Source organism: Gossypium hirsutum, chromosome A03, assembly GCF_007990345.1.
Source record: "Gossypium hirsutum isolate 1008001.06 chromosome A03, Gossypium_hirsutum_v2.1, whole genome shotgun sequence".
NCBI classification, from domain to species: domain Eukaryota; kingdom Viridiplantae; phylum Streptophyta; class Magnoliopsida; order Malvales; family Malvaceae; genus Gossypium; species Gossypium hirsutum.
Window position 1 is genome coordinate 50,135,420 of NC_053426.1, and position 12,752 is coordinate 50,148,171.

The window sequence follows — 12,752 nt, forward strand, 5'->3', positions numbered from 1 at the left end:
TGTTGGATTTTGGTATTTTTAACGTTAAACTGCAAAATAGTATTTCTCCCAATTAAGGACAAGATTTGTCTCTTCGCATCTCTTCAGTACCTTAGCCAAACTCAAACAAACATCATATGTATTATCAAAAATAGAAAAATCATCCATGAATACCTCAACAAAATTTTCTGCCATATCAGTAAATATTTCCATCATGCATCATTGAAATGTAGTTTGTACATTACATAAACCAAAAGGCATTCGCCTAAAAGCAAACGTATTGTACGTACAAATAAAAGTCATTTTGCGTTGGTCTTTTGGGGCTACAACTATTTGGTTATGTCCTGAATGGTCTTTTGGGGCTGCAACTATTTGGTTATGTCCTAAATATCCTTCTCAATAAGTTCATCTTCAACTACTACTTCTTTGAGTTCCAAAGTCTTACCACTTCATAAAGAAACTACCTTGTAATTTTCCTTATCCAAATTTCTTGGATTTCTATATCGTTAGGCAAGGCTCCTTGCGGTCTATTACGAAGCTTCGTAGCTAGCTGACCCGTTTGGTTCTCTAAATTTTTCAGTGTTGTTGCTTGCCTTTGGATTAAGGCATCATTATTTGTCATGTACGCCTTCAACAAATTCTCTAAATTGTTGGATGATTCAGATTGTGTTGGTTTGGGAACTTGTTGATAAAACCCTTGGGATTGATTTGGTCTATGCTGCATATAGGTGTTGTTTGGTCTTCCTACTTGGTTACTCCAAGAAAAGTTTAGATGGTTTCATCATGAAGGGTTGTAGAAATTGGACCATGGTCCTTGTCCACTTCTATTTTCGTGTTGATTCTTGAAAGAATGGCTATCCCCACAATATACGTAGGAAAAAAAATCAAATTGACTCAGTGGCTAAGCTGTAACATGATTAAAACCATTAGTAAGCTATTTCAACATTGAAGAGATAGAAGATACCTGAGCTAAGAGTGAAGCGAGGGCATCTACTTCATGCACTCTAGCTACTCATCTGCTTGAAGTTGCTTGATTTGTCGACCACTGGTAATTGTTACTGGCTATTCTCTCGATGATCTTGTAAGCCTAATTATAAGACTTTGACAAGAGAGCACCATTCGCAGAAGCATCTACCACCAACTCTGTGTGTGCGTTGAGACCATTATAAAATGCCTCCAATTGGATGCAATGTGGAATCCCGTAATGAGGAAATCTACAAAGTAACTCCTGGAATCTTTCCCATGCCTTGTATAGGGACTCATCATCCATTTGTTAAAAATAGTGATCTCATTTCGCAACTTAACATTTTTGCTAGGTGGGAAATATTTTACCAAAAAGCACTTAACTAATTCTTGCAAAGTTGAAATTGAATGTGGTGGCAACAAATTAAGTCATGCTCGTGCTTGATCTCTCAACAAATATGGAAAAAACTTCAACCTAAATGCATCTTCAATTACACCGACTATCTTAAAGGAATTGCTCACCTCTATGAATAGTCCAAGGTGAAGGTATGGATCTTCTGTGGGCATTCCGCTAAATTGGCCCATTGTTTGAAGCATCTGAAACATCACATGCTTCAGTTCAAACTGCGATGCCTCAATCTCCGGTATCCTAATTGCCAGATTTAACTCATTAAACAAAGGCACAGCGTACTGCCTTATAGCTTGATCCCTATCATTAGCAATAAGGATTGGATTGTGAACATTAGCGACTCCATTCACTTGAACATCATTTTGATTTCCATGGTCCATTTTCGTGAACTGTCTTTGGGCAAATCTTTCTTGTCTTCTTTGTCTAAGTGCCCACTCGATTTCAGGGTCTACAGGTAATAAATCGATGATTCGATCTATGCTCATAAACACCTGAGAATAAATCATAAAAAATTAAAGAATAACAAATAAAAAATTAATTAGTAAATTTAGAAATAAAATAGAAAAAATAAAAACTAAATTGCAAAGAATAATTTCACAACAATGATTAAGGCAATAGTCCTTGACAACGGTGCCAAAAACTTGCAACGATGAGGTTTATGCAAGTGTACACAGTTGTTATCAAGTAATAAGTAAGTATAAGAGCTATCGTCTCCACAGGAACTGTATATGTTAATCAATATTTTGCAAACTTAATATTAACAATTTGGTAAGGAAAAGAAACAATAATTTTGATTGGTTGATGTTTAGTAAAATAATTATCTAGATGCAAGTTAACCTAAATGCAAATGAAATGAATAATTAAAATGTATTAGGTGGATTTAAGAGCAGAATTCAAAATATTTCAAAAACGACAACATGAATAGGCTAGAATAATTACATCATTTAACTTAGTTTATTTTCATCATGCTTATAATATTCCCAAAAATATCAATGGCAACTCGATCTTTCATGAGCTTTGAAACCAATATTAAATCCTTTCGGAATCTTTTACTTAGAAAAAAATGCATACTGTAACGCCCCAATTTTCGAGAATTTTGTGAATGTTGGCATAGGTTTAATTATGTTAATGGGCCTCTAGAAGGCCCAAGCTTAAGATAGAACCCAGGAATTTTAGTTAATTTTTGTTCCATAAGAAAAAGGGGGTGAAATTATGAAATAGAACCTATGTGAAAATGTTTGAAAATGCTATAGGCTAAATTGAAGTGGCCAAATAAATAGGAGTGCAAAATAGGAGGATTTGCATGACAAACCTCCCATTTTACATGAAGTGGCCGGCCATCATGTTGTTGTAGACAAAATGTGCACTTGATATCCATAATTTATGGTACAAATTGATACAAATTGATAATGGGTTAGGTAAATGTTCCATGATAATGGGTTAAGTAAATGTTTCATGATAATGGGTTAGGTAAATGTTCCATGATAGGAATTTCATGTCTTTTGTATTAAAGAATTAAATGGATGAAATATGAAATTTTATTAAAAAAAAGGGGTGAAAAGAACAAAGTTTTGTCCATCTTTGTTCATCATAGCCTAAAGTTAGAGAAGAGAAAGGAGAGGGGAAAGCTCTTGAATGTTCGGTCACTTGGGGAAGAAATTTGAAGGTAAGTTCATGGTAGTTTGCTTCTATCTTTATGTTCATGAGTTCTTCTTGATTCTACCTTAACTCTTGAAGCATATTTTGGTTTTTAGTTGTGTTGTGAGCATTTAGTCATGAATTAAAATGAAGGAAATGGTTGTTGTTTCATGTTCTTTTGATGAAAAATGGAAGATAGGTGAAGTTGAGCCAAACAAATGAGCATGCATGTGCCTTAGATGCTAAGGGGAAAAATCGGCTAACATGTTGTGCTTTAAAATGATGAAATGGAGATTATACTTAAGTAAAATCATAGATATGTGATGATTGATTGGTGATATACATGTTTAAATAACAAGCATGCAAGTTAGGTGTGAAAGAGTGATTTGGTAATAAATCTGCTTGGGACAACAGCAGTAACGTGACTTTGGAAAATCACCATAAATTGTGGAAGATGAGTTAGAAGATGAATAAATTATGTAATTAAAGCTTATTGAGTCTAGTTTCAAATGAAATAAACAAGAACATATTTTGAATTCTGTACAATGAGAAATTTGATTCGTAGTGAAGAGTGATTAGATTAGTCAAACAGTGAAACATGGGAAAATTTGAGAAAAATCAGGTATTGATTGGCTAAACCAAAAATTCTAAAAATTTTATGGATAGACGATATATGAGTCTATTTTCAGGGAAAATTAACGTCACTTGATTTGGAGTTTTGTAGCTCCAGTTATAAATAATTTAGTGACTGTTGCTCAGGAAGACAGCTTGCAGTGAAATTATGATTATGTGGTAAACATTGACAAAAATTTGTTAATGAGTTACTTATTGATTTCTTATAAGCTTACTCTGATCTGTAGGAGTGGTTGGCCGAATATTGTAAGGGGTATACGTAGTTCGTATTTGAATAGTTAGATTAACGTGTTAGTAATCCAATTGTAGGCGATTCGTGTGTGGATCTCGTCAGCATATCTTCGCAAACAGGTGTGTAACTAACACCCTCTTATAGACTAGATCGGCACAAGCCGAAAATCCGAAATGCCGAAAAGCCGGTATTTTGAAATCTTGCGAGTGTGTGAATGCTCATGAGATTAATAGTTTGATGTATATGGTAAATTAAAGTGATAAGACTGCAGAGTGCGCGATTCCGTGCATTTTGATATTTTTGGGCTTAATGGGCCAAAAACGGGATAATGGGCCAACGGGCCCAAATTGGTAAGAAAACGCGGTAAGTGTTTCTGATCGTACGTAAATGGCTATGTTATGTATGAAAACCTTAAGAATAGTTAAATTACTTGAATACCCCTATGTATGCAAAATTACCATTATACCCTAGGGTTACTTTTGACTGAAAAGCATGATGATTTGATTCTGTATGATGCATGCCATGATTATATATCTTGTGCATGGGGACTTGGGTTATACTATGGAGGAAGCGTCCTGGTGGCTATGCCACAATTATCTGATCTGGTGGCTCTGCCACATATATCTGTCCTGGTGGCTATGCCACAATTATCTGATCTGGTGGCTCTGCCACATATATCTGTTCTGGTGGCTCTGCCACAATATCTGTATCTGGTGACTCCGTCACAATATCTGGCAGCCTCGCTACGATTTCTATGGTGTGTAGCGGTTGGGTGGGTCGAGTAGTCTCCCCACATGGTGTAAGGCTGGTACGGGGTGTTATGGATGAATCTGGGTTGGGTTTCTGCATAAACATGTAATATATGTTCTGTTCTGTTATAGGCCTATGGGCTTTATTCTGAATTATGTTCTGGGCTAAGGCCAACTAATTCTATTTTTGTGGTTTAAGCTGATATAGGCTATGGTTGGGTTAATTTACACACTGAGTTTCCCCAAACTCACCTCTTTTATTTTCATCCACGCAGGAAATCCCCAACCATAGTGGGCTTGGAGCTGTGAGGGAATTCGGAGTGGCCACCCGTTCTGAAAGTTTGGTTTTCTTCTGGTGAACTGGACATCCTATTATTTACGTTGAGGTTTGGGTTTTTAAATGTAATAAGGCCGCTTAATTATTTTTGATGGTTTTAATATGTATTACTAAGATAGGTATTACTTATTTTAACTATTGAAATTGGATAGCTTTAGGGCGCGTTTTCAAAAAAAAAAACAATTGATTTCAAAATAACACGACAACAAGCAAAGCTTCCACAATGAAAGTATTTTCCAAAATTAATCACTTTTCCTAAAAATGACTTAATCAAATCAGTTTCCTAGAAATATACATGACGTTAAGGTGTGGCAACGGCGGTGTGCATGTCTAGGATTGGATCCGAAGGGAGCTTGGTACTTAAGTAGTCCGATAGACTCACCTCCTCTTTTCCGGTTTCCTACCTGGTGCACAGCTTCCGTTCACTTTAACCTATAATGAAATTATCTTTTAAAACACTAAGTAGGTTTTTCTGGATCAACAATATAAAATGTTTTGAACACTTCGATGTGGCATGTCGGATCCGGCCATAACGTCTGGGCCGGGTTCGGGGTGCTACACATAATACCATGATCATATTTAACTAAGGGTTTCTTAGAGTTTATGTGAAGTAACAGTGACGGATCAAGTTTGAAACAATTTAATCACAATACCCTAAAAGTTATGCAAGGTAATAAAGCTCTCCTGAGTTATTACGAGCCTTTAATTTAATCAGATCATGATCTAAATTAAGCATTCACCTTCCAATTATTGCGTCCATTAATTGCCATCTGGTCAGGATTGATCGACTAATTTTAATGCATTAAATCATATATTAATGAATGAAATACATGAATGATTTTAATTGGAAACATGAAAGATTGAGGCACAGAACATCATGAAAATAATTCAAATAAACTTCATCAAATTAATGTAATCATTCTAGCTAAACAAAATTAAGCTATCACCGTTAATGAAAAAAATCAAATCAAATTGTAAACATGTTGAACAACAATAAAAATAAAGGAAGAAGAAACTCTAAAGTAATTTCGGTAGTCCTCCAAAATTGATCGCGGTGGCTTCTTCCAATCCTCGTAATTTCTCCTTTGCAAGACACTTCTCAATGTGGCTAGCCAAGAGAGAATTTTCTCAAGGAATTGCTAGTTAAATGGGGGATTTATGCGTGAGAGGGAAATGGAAGTGGAAAGAAAAATGAGAAGTTAGTGAATGATGAAAGGAAATGAGAGATGAGATATGAGATGTGTTATGAAAGGTGAATGGGAGGTCTATTTACAATTGAGGGATTACTAATAGGTTTACCAAAAATAGTTTGAAATTCCCTTAGGTTTCTCTCACTTGTGATCGGCCATGAATTGTGGAAAGGTGAGGTTGTTGGTTGCTTGATTCATGCTTGATTTCATGCATAAATCAAGCAAGGAGGTGGAAAGTTTCATGGGTAAAAGTTGTGTGCTGATTTTTAATTGTTTTCTAAGTGTAGGGACCTCTGAATAATTCTCTCAGAAGCTGATTTTGTTTGCTCCTTGCTTAGACGGTTTTGTGACCCAATTAGTTGTCATACTTGTCCTTCGATTAAATCATCTTTAACTAGATCAAATTGAGTTCCTCTTGACCCAATTTGCATGCCTTTGCTGTCCAACTAAGGTAGAATAAAGCTCATGTCCATGCAAAGTTAAAATAAGCTTCACAAATGATTAACTCTATGGTCCCACTATAATAATTAAATAGAGGAAATTAATATGTAAATGAATTAATTAAATTATAGACAAAATTAATACATAAAAGCATAAAACTGCATACTTTATTAAATCATGCTCATTATTTCAATATAAACAAAATTCACCCAATTAATTATCAAAAATTCGGGATTAACATAATTTTTTAAGCAAAAAGGTGCCATAAAGAACTATAAAAACCCTATATGATTTAGAGTTTACAGCCAACTATATCCAAATCTACCTGAACAGCTAATAGGTTGTTCCTTACTCATTTCATTATCAACCAATATTTCAATTCAAATGAATTTTCATCATGAAATCACTTATCCATACATACAACAGCATAAATCATCTTAATATTTATTCAATGCCACATTTATATAAACTTACACATTTTCAAATATTTTCAATTTAGTCCTCATGAACAATATTCAATTCAAATCATTCCAATACAATACAACTCGTCATAACAAAGTGTCTCACCTTATGTTCTTACCATGCACAAACAATTCAATATGCAGCAATCACAAGTAGTTCAAATTATAGAAACACAAATCATAAACTCCAAACTATTCATCTCGATGACTTTGGTTTTTCCTTTCTTTTTTGAGGAATTCGAGTCGACGTTAGCTACGAATTAAGACAAACATACAAATTTATCAATATACTAACATTTTCACATTCAATTACTAATGTAAGCAACTTCACCATTTTATTCAATTTAGTCTCTAAAATAGGAACTAACTTAACTTTTAATTCTAACCCCAATTTTTAATGTTGATTTCACTATAGTCATTATTGGACCTCCTATTTCTCACCTTTACCATAAATTTTGAAATTTGTGCATTTTAGTCCCTATTGAACAGAACCATCAATTAACATTACAATTTAACCCTTTTTTCAACTCTAAAATTAAAATTTATCAAATTAACACCTAAATCTTCAACTAATCATCAATGGTAACATCCCCAATCTTTAATAGTTCCGAAAAATACTATATGGGTCAGCTAGCTTGAGCTCCCGGAATTCTGAAAACATAAAAATTATAAGAAAAGGACTAAATTGAACTAACCAATTAAAGCTTTGAAAATGGAAAACCCTAAGGCCATGCATTTAGTTCTTTTTTTTCCTCCCTTAGTTTAGTTGCATGAAAGAAGTTGGAATAAAATGTTTCTTTCTCCACCCACTTTGTTTAATCATATTTTATTTCCATTTTATTTTTATTATCTTTTTTTAATTAATGTTTTATAACATAAAAACATTTATGTTTTAATTCCTCAACCAACCACTATATATAATCTAAGGGTATAATTACTATATAAGCACTTTACTTGAATTCTAATTAAAGATTCCTTAAGAATTGAACTTTTGACACAACATATATTTAGTCCTTGAACCCTAATTAAGCACTAATTCAACAAAATTACCTTACTGAAATTCAATTCAATTCTAATATAACTCCGTAAATATTTAATAAAAATATTTACTAGTCTAGTTTACAAAAAAAGGGTTCTGAACCACACTTTCCATCACCATTGACTTTTGAGTTGTTACAATTGTTCCCTAAAGAAATTTCATACCTGAAAAGAGCTGGGGATAGTGGGATCTTATTGTCTCCTTCGGTTCCCAGGTCGCTTCTTCCTCATTATGATTATGCCACAAGACTTTCATGAGTGGGACATGTTTATTTCATAATTCTTTCACCCCACGAGCTAGAATTTTAATCAGTTCTTCCTTGTAAGAAAAATCAAGCTGAATTTTGATTTCTTCTGTCGAAGTAACATGAAACAGATCCGAATGATATGTTTTAAGCATCAGCACATGAAATACATCGTGTATTTTCTGTAATTTAACTTGTAATGCTAACTGATATGCAACTAGTACCCTTTCGGTGATTTTTATATGGTTGATAAATTAAGGGCTCAACTTTCCCTTTTGGTCGAATCGTAAAACTTTCTTCCACAGAAAAACTTTTAGAAACACTTTATCACCCACAGAACACTTAATATCTTGATGTTTCAGATCCACGTACAACCTTTTTCTATTTAAAGTTTCTTTCAATCTATCTTTGATCATTTTATTGTATCTTCTGTTTCTTAAATGAATTTTGACCCAATAACCTCTCTTTCACACAAATTCTATCAACAAATAGTTGTTCTACACCTTCAACCGTATAATGCTTCAAACAGATCCATTTGAATGCTTGACTAGAAAATGTTATTATACATAAATTTAGTCAATAGTGAGTAATGTTCCCAGCCTGCTTCAAAATCAATTATGTAGGCTCGAAACATATTATCATCCATTCATCTACGGGTGAAAAGTAGTGCTAAAATTTTGTTTAGATTATCTACTAATATAAGTTGTCTTTTCATATTTTGATCCGACCATGTAATACCGCTTAGTATTATTTAAACATTAGATAATTAGTAAGTCAATATTTCCTTTGCATGCAAAAATCATTGAGGAAAATATATAAGGATATTAATGTAATTAATGAATATTGCTAAACTATTTTGTCAAAAAATACGATTATGCATAGGCAGAAATACTATACTAAGGGCACTAGATCCAACAAAAACAACATTCCCAACATTAACAGAGAGAAAACAATAATTGGTAAAAGAAATTACATATAATGAGTTATTGTTATCTCAATTACGTCCTTGTACAAGTCAATGTGAACATGAAGTTCAAAGGACAATACATTTGCAAAATATTGTCAATCAACTGTAAAATGCATTCGCTGACCTAAAGAGAGTTACAGAATCTCACATACCAACTGAAAATGCTCTAATACGGATTAATGTTCCTATAAGACAAACTATTAATGCCAAAAAATGTAATCCATGCCTTAATATGAGAAAAATCATTTTAAAAATATAAGAGAAAACATTCAAGATGATCATATTATGGAGGCAAAGTGCCAAGAAGAGGCCAAGGAAATAACTAATCAAGAAGCCCCCAAAAGATGCTCAAATACCTAAAAATATTGGTAATGAAGAGATCTCGATAAATTATGTAACTTCAGGAAAAAGATGGAATCGAAAAAATATAGTTATTGACAACATTTTTGCTTGTAATTTTATTATTGAAATAGAAATAGAAAACAAGGATCCTAAGCCTAAATTTGTTGAAAAATGTAGAAATAGAAAAAATTGGCCAAATTGAAAAGATGCAATTCAAGTAGAATTGAAGTCACTCACTAAACGCAAGGTTTTTGGACTTGTAGTCCAAACACCTAAATATGTAAATTCAGTAGGATATAAATGAGTATTTGTGTGAAAATAATATTAGAAAAAATGAACTTATAATATATAAAACATGACTTGTAGCATAAGGATTTCCACCAAGGTCTGACATTAACTATGAAAAGACATACTCTTTTATGGAGGATGCAATCACGTTTAGATACCTTATTAGTTTGGTAGTACGCGAAAAACTTGACATGTATCTAATGGATGTTGTTATAACCTATTTGTATGGCTCATTTGGTAGTGAAATTATATGAAAATCCATAAAGGATTTAAAATTCCAGAAAGATATAGAGTTCCTCGATAAAATTGCTCGATTAGATTAAAAAATCCTTATATGGATTAAAATAATTTGGACATATGTGACACAATCGTCTTATGAATATTTGTTGAAAGGCGGTTATAAAAATGATTCGATTTATCCATCATTTTTATAATAAAAAAAGTCAATTTTTGTGATAATTGTTGTTTATGTTGACGATTTAAATATTTTTGGAACTCCCAAAGAGCTTTAAAATACAGTAACTTATTGAAAGAAAGAATTTCAAATGAAATATTTTTGAAAAAACAAAGTTTGTCTCGGCTTGTAGGTCGAGCATTTAAAAGATGGAATTCATGTCCATCAGTTAACTTATACAAAAAATATTCTAAATAAATTTTACATGGATAAAGCACATTCATTAAGTGCCTGATGGTTGTAAGATCATTAGATGTGAATAAAGACTAATTTCATCCTTGCAAAACAGATCAAGAGTTTTTTGGTCCTGATGTACCATATCTAAGTGTCATAGGGGCATTGATGTATCTTGCAAATAACACACGACTTCATATAACATTTGTGGTAAGCTTGTCAAAAATATTTAGTCCTTCTCCAACACGTAGACATTGGAATGGGATTAAACATGTACTTAGATATCTCATAGGAATTGTTGGTATGGGGATATTTTATTCAAGTGATTCAAGATCTCTATTAGTTAGTTATACCGATGTTAGATATTTATCGGATCCACATAATGGTCGGCTTCAAATGAAATATTTATTTACATATATAGAGGTACTGCATTCAACAAAATAGACATTATTTGTCGCCTTTTCAAATCATGTAAAAATAATTGCAATGCATGAGGCAAGTTGAGAGTGTGTTAAGGTTGTTAATTCAACATATCCAGAAGATATGTGATTGGCCTCTACAAAATAAGATGTCAACTATCTTATACGAAGATAATGTAACACGTATAGCTCAATTGAAGGGTGATAGAACGAATCATATTTAACCAAAATTATTCTTCACTCATGATCTTGAGAAGAAAGGTGATATAGAATTTCAACAAACTCATTTTAGTGATAATTTCGCTAATCTTTTTACCAAGGCATTGCCGACCACAATGTTTAAAACACTAATATACAATCTTGGAGTGCATTAACTCAAAGGTGTATTGTGATGTTGCCATTAGGGGAGTCTAAAACACACTATACTTTTTTCCTTTAATTAAGGTTTTGTTTCATTGGATTTTTCTAGTAAAGGTTTTTAACAAGGCTACTTGTAATAGGAGATTGTGTACTCTTTTTCCTTTATTAGGTTTTAATGAGACACTTTTTTGTTGATGGACATCTAATAGAGGAGTGTTGTAAATCCATTAGTAAATGGGTATCGATATAACTCTTCAAACCCCCAAGAATTTATTTGCTTGTAACCTCTAAAGAAATTATAAGGTATCTCAACCCTCTTATTTTTGTTTTTTTAACTTATGGTAATTGAGACCCTATAAATAGAGGGCAAGCATAAGTTTTCTAAAATCCCAAGCAAAAGTTGAATTATCTTTTAATTCTTTTTATAATTTTTTTAGTTTATAATAAATCTATTGATGCGAGTCTCAAGGCCCAAAATCAGGCTCATGAATGTGATGGGCTCAAATTTCCTCAAGCCCCAATAACAAGGTCGAAGGCCAAGCAAATCCGAGCAAGATTGAACAGGACCATCCAAGACTTCGTTACCAAGGCCCAAGATGCACACACGACCGAAAAGAAAAATCAAGATTCACTTTCTTATTTTCAAGAAATCAAATCTTGGTCCAATTTTGTTGTTTTAGACAATTTCAAGAATCAAGAAAATCAAGATTTCAAATCTTGGAAATCTTGGTCCAAGAAATCAAATCTTGCAGCCAAGGCGTCTTGTATTTCATGTATGAGCTTGAACAAGCCAATTTCGAGAGCAAAAGAATCATAAGAACAAGTTCTTGAAAAAATGACCCATTAAGATGTCTAAAGGCCATCCTGAAGTTTGGAAAGTAATTTAATTGAATATCAAGCCAAATTATCTGTAACAGCCCCTTTTTAGTGAAATTGGAGTAGTGCTTTCGGGACCACAAATCAAATGTGAAAATATTTATTTTATTATTATTTTAATTTCTATGGTATAATAGTAGTGTCGTATAAAAATTTTGTTAAGAAATTTTAACATTTGCATGCTTAATTAAGTAAAAAGTTCTAAATCGTAAAAGGTGCAAAAGTAGAGTTCTAGTAGCTAAAGTTATTAAATAGCTATATAACCTTAAATTAAGAGTACTTAAATGGCAATTAGACCATTTGAAATATGAATGGACATTAATGGGCATGAATTAGATAACTTTTAAGTTAAAAATCAAAGGTTAAATTAGTAGATTAATAAATAAGATATTTGAAAGAAAGAATAACAAAATGACATCTTCCAAACAAGCTTTTATCCAATGAAAATAAAACTTAGAAACTCCATTGAAGAGTTTTCAAGGTTCGGCCAAGTCTCTTTTGTGCATGTAAGTGTGATTTCATCTTGTTTTTAATGATTTCTATGTTTCTAAAGTCGT

General features: G+C 32.7%; 1 non-coding gene across 1 annotated transcript; it reads left to right on the forward strand.

Moving 5' to 3' along the window:
• The first annotated feature begins 1,175 nt into the window (after window positions 1–1,175).
• Window positions 1,176–1,280, forward strand: LOC121227785 (small nucleolar RNA R71). The gene has a single exon (XR_005925308.1). It is a non-coding gene; the product is annotated as a small nucleolar RNA R71 (small nucleolar RNA).
• Window positions 1,281–12,752: the final 11,472 nt, after the last annotated feature.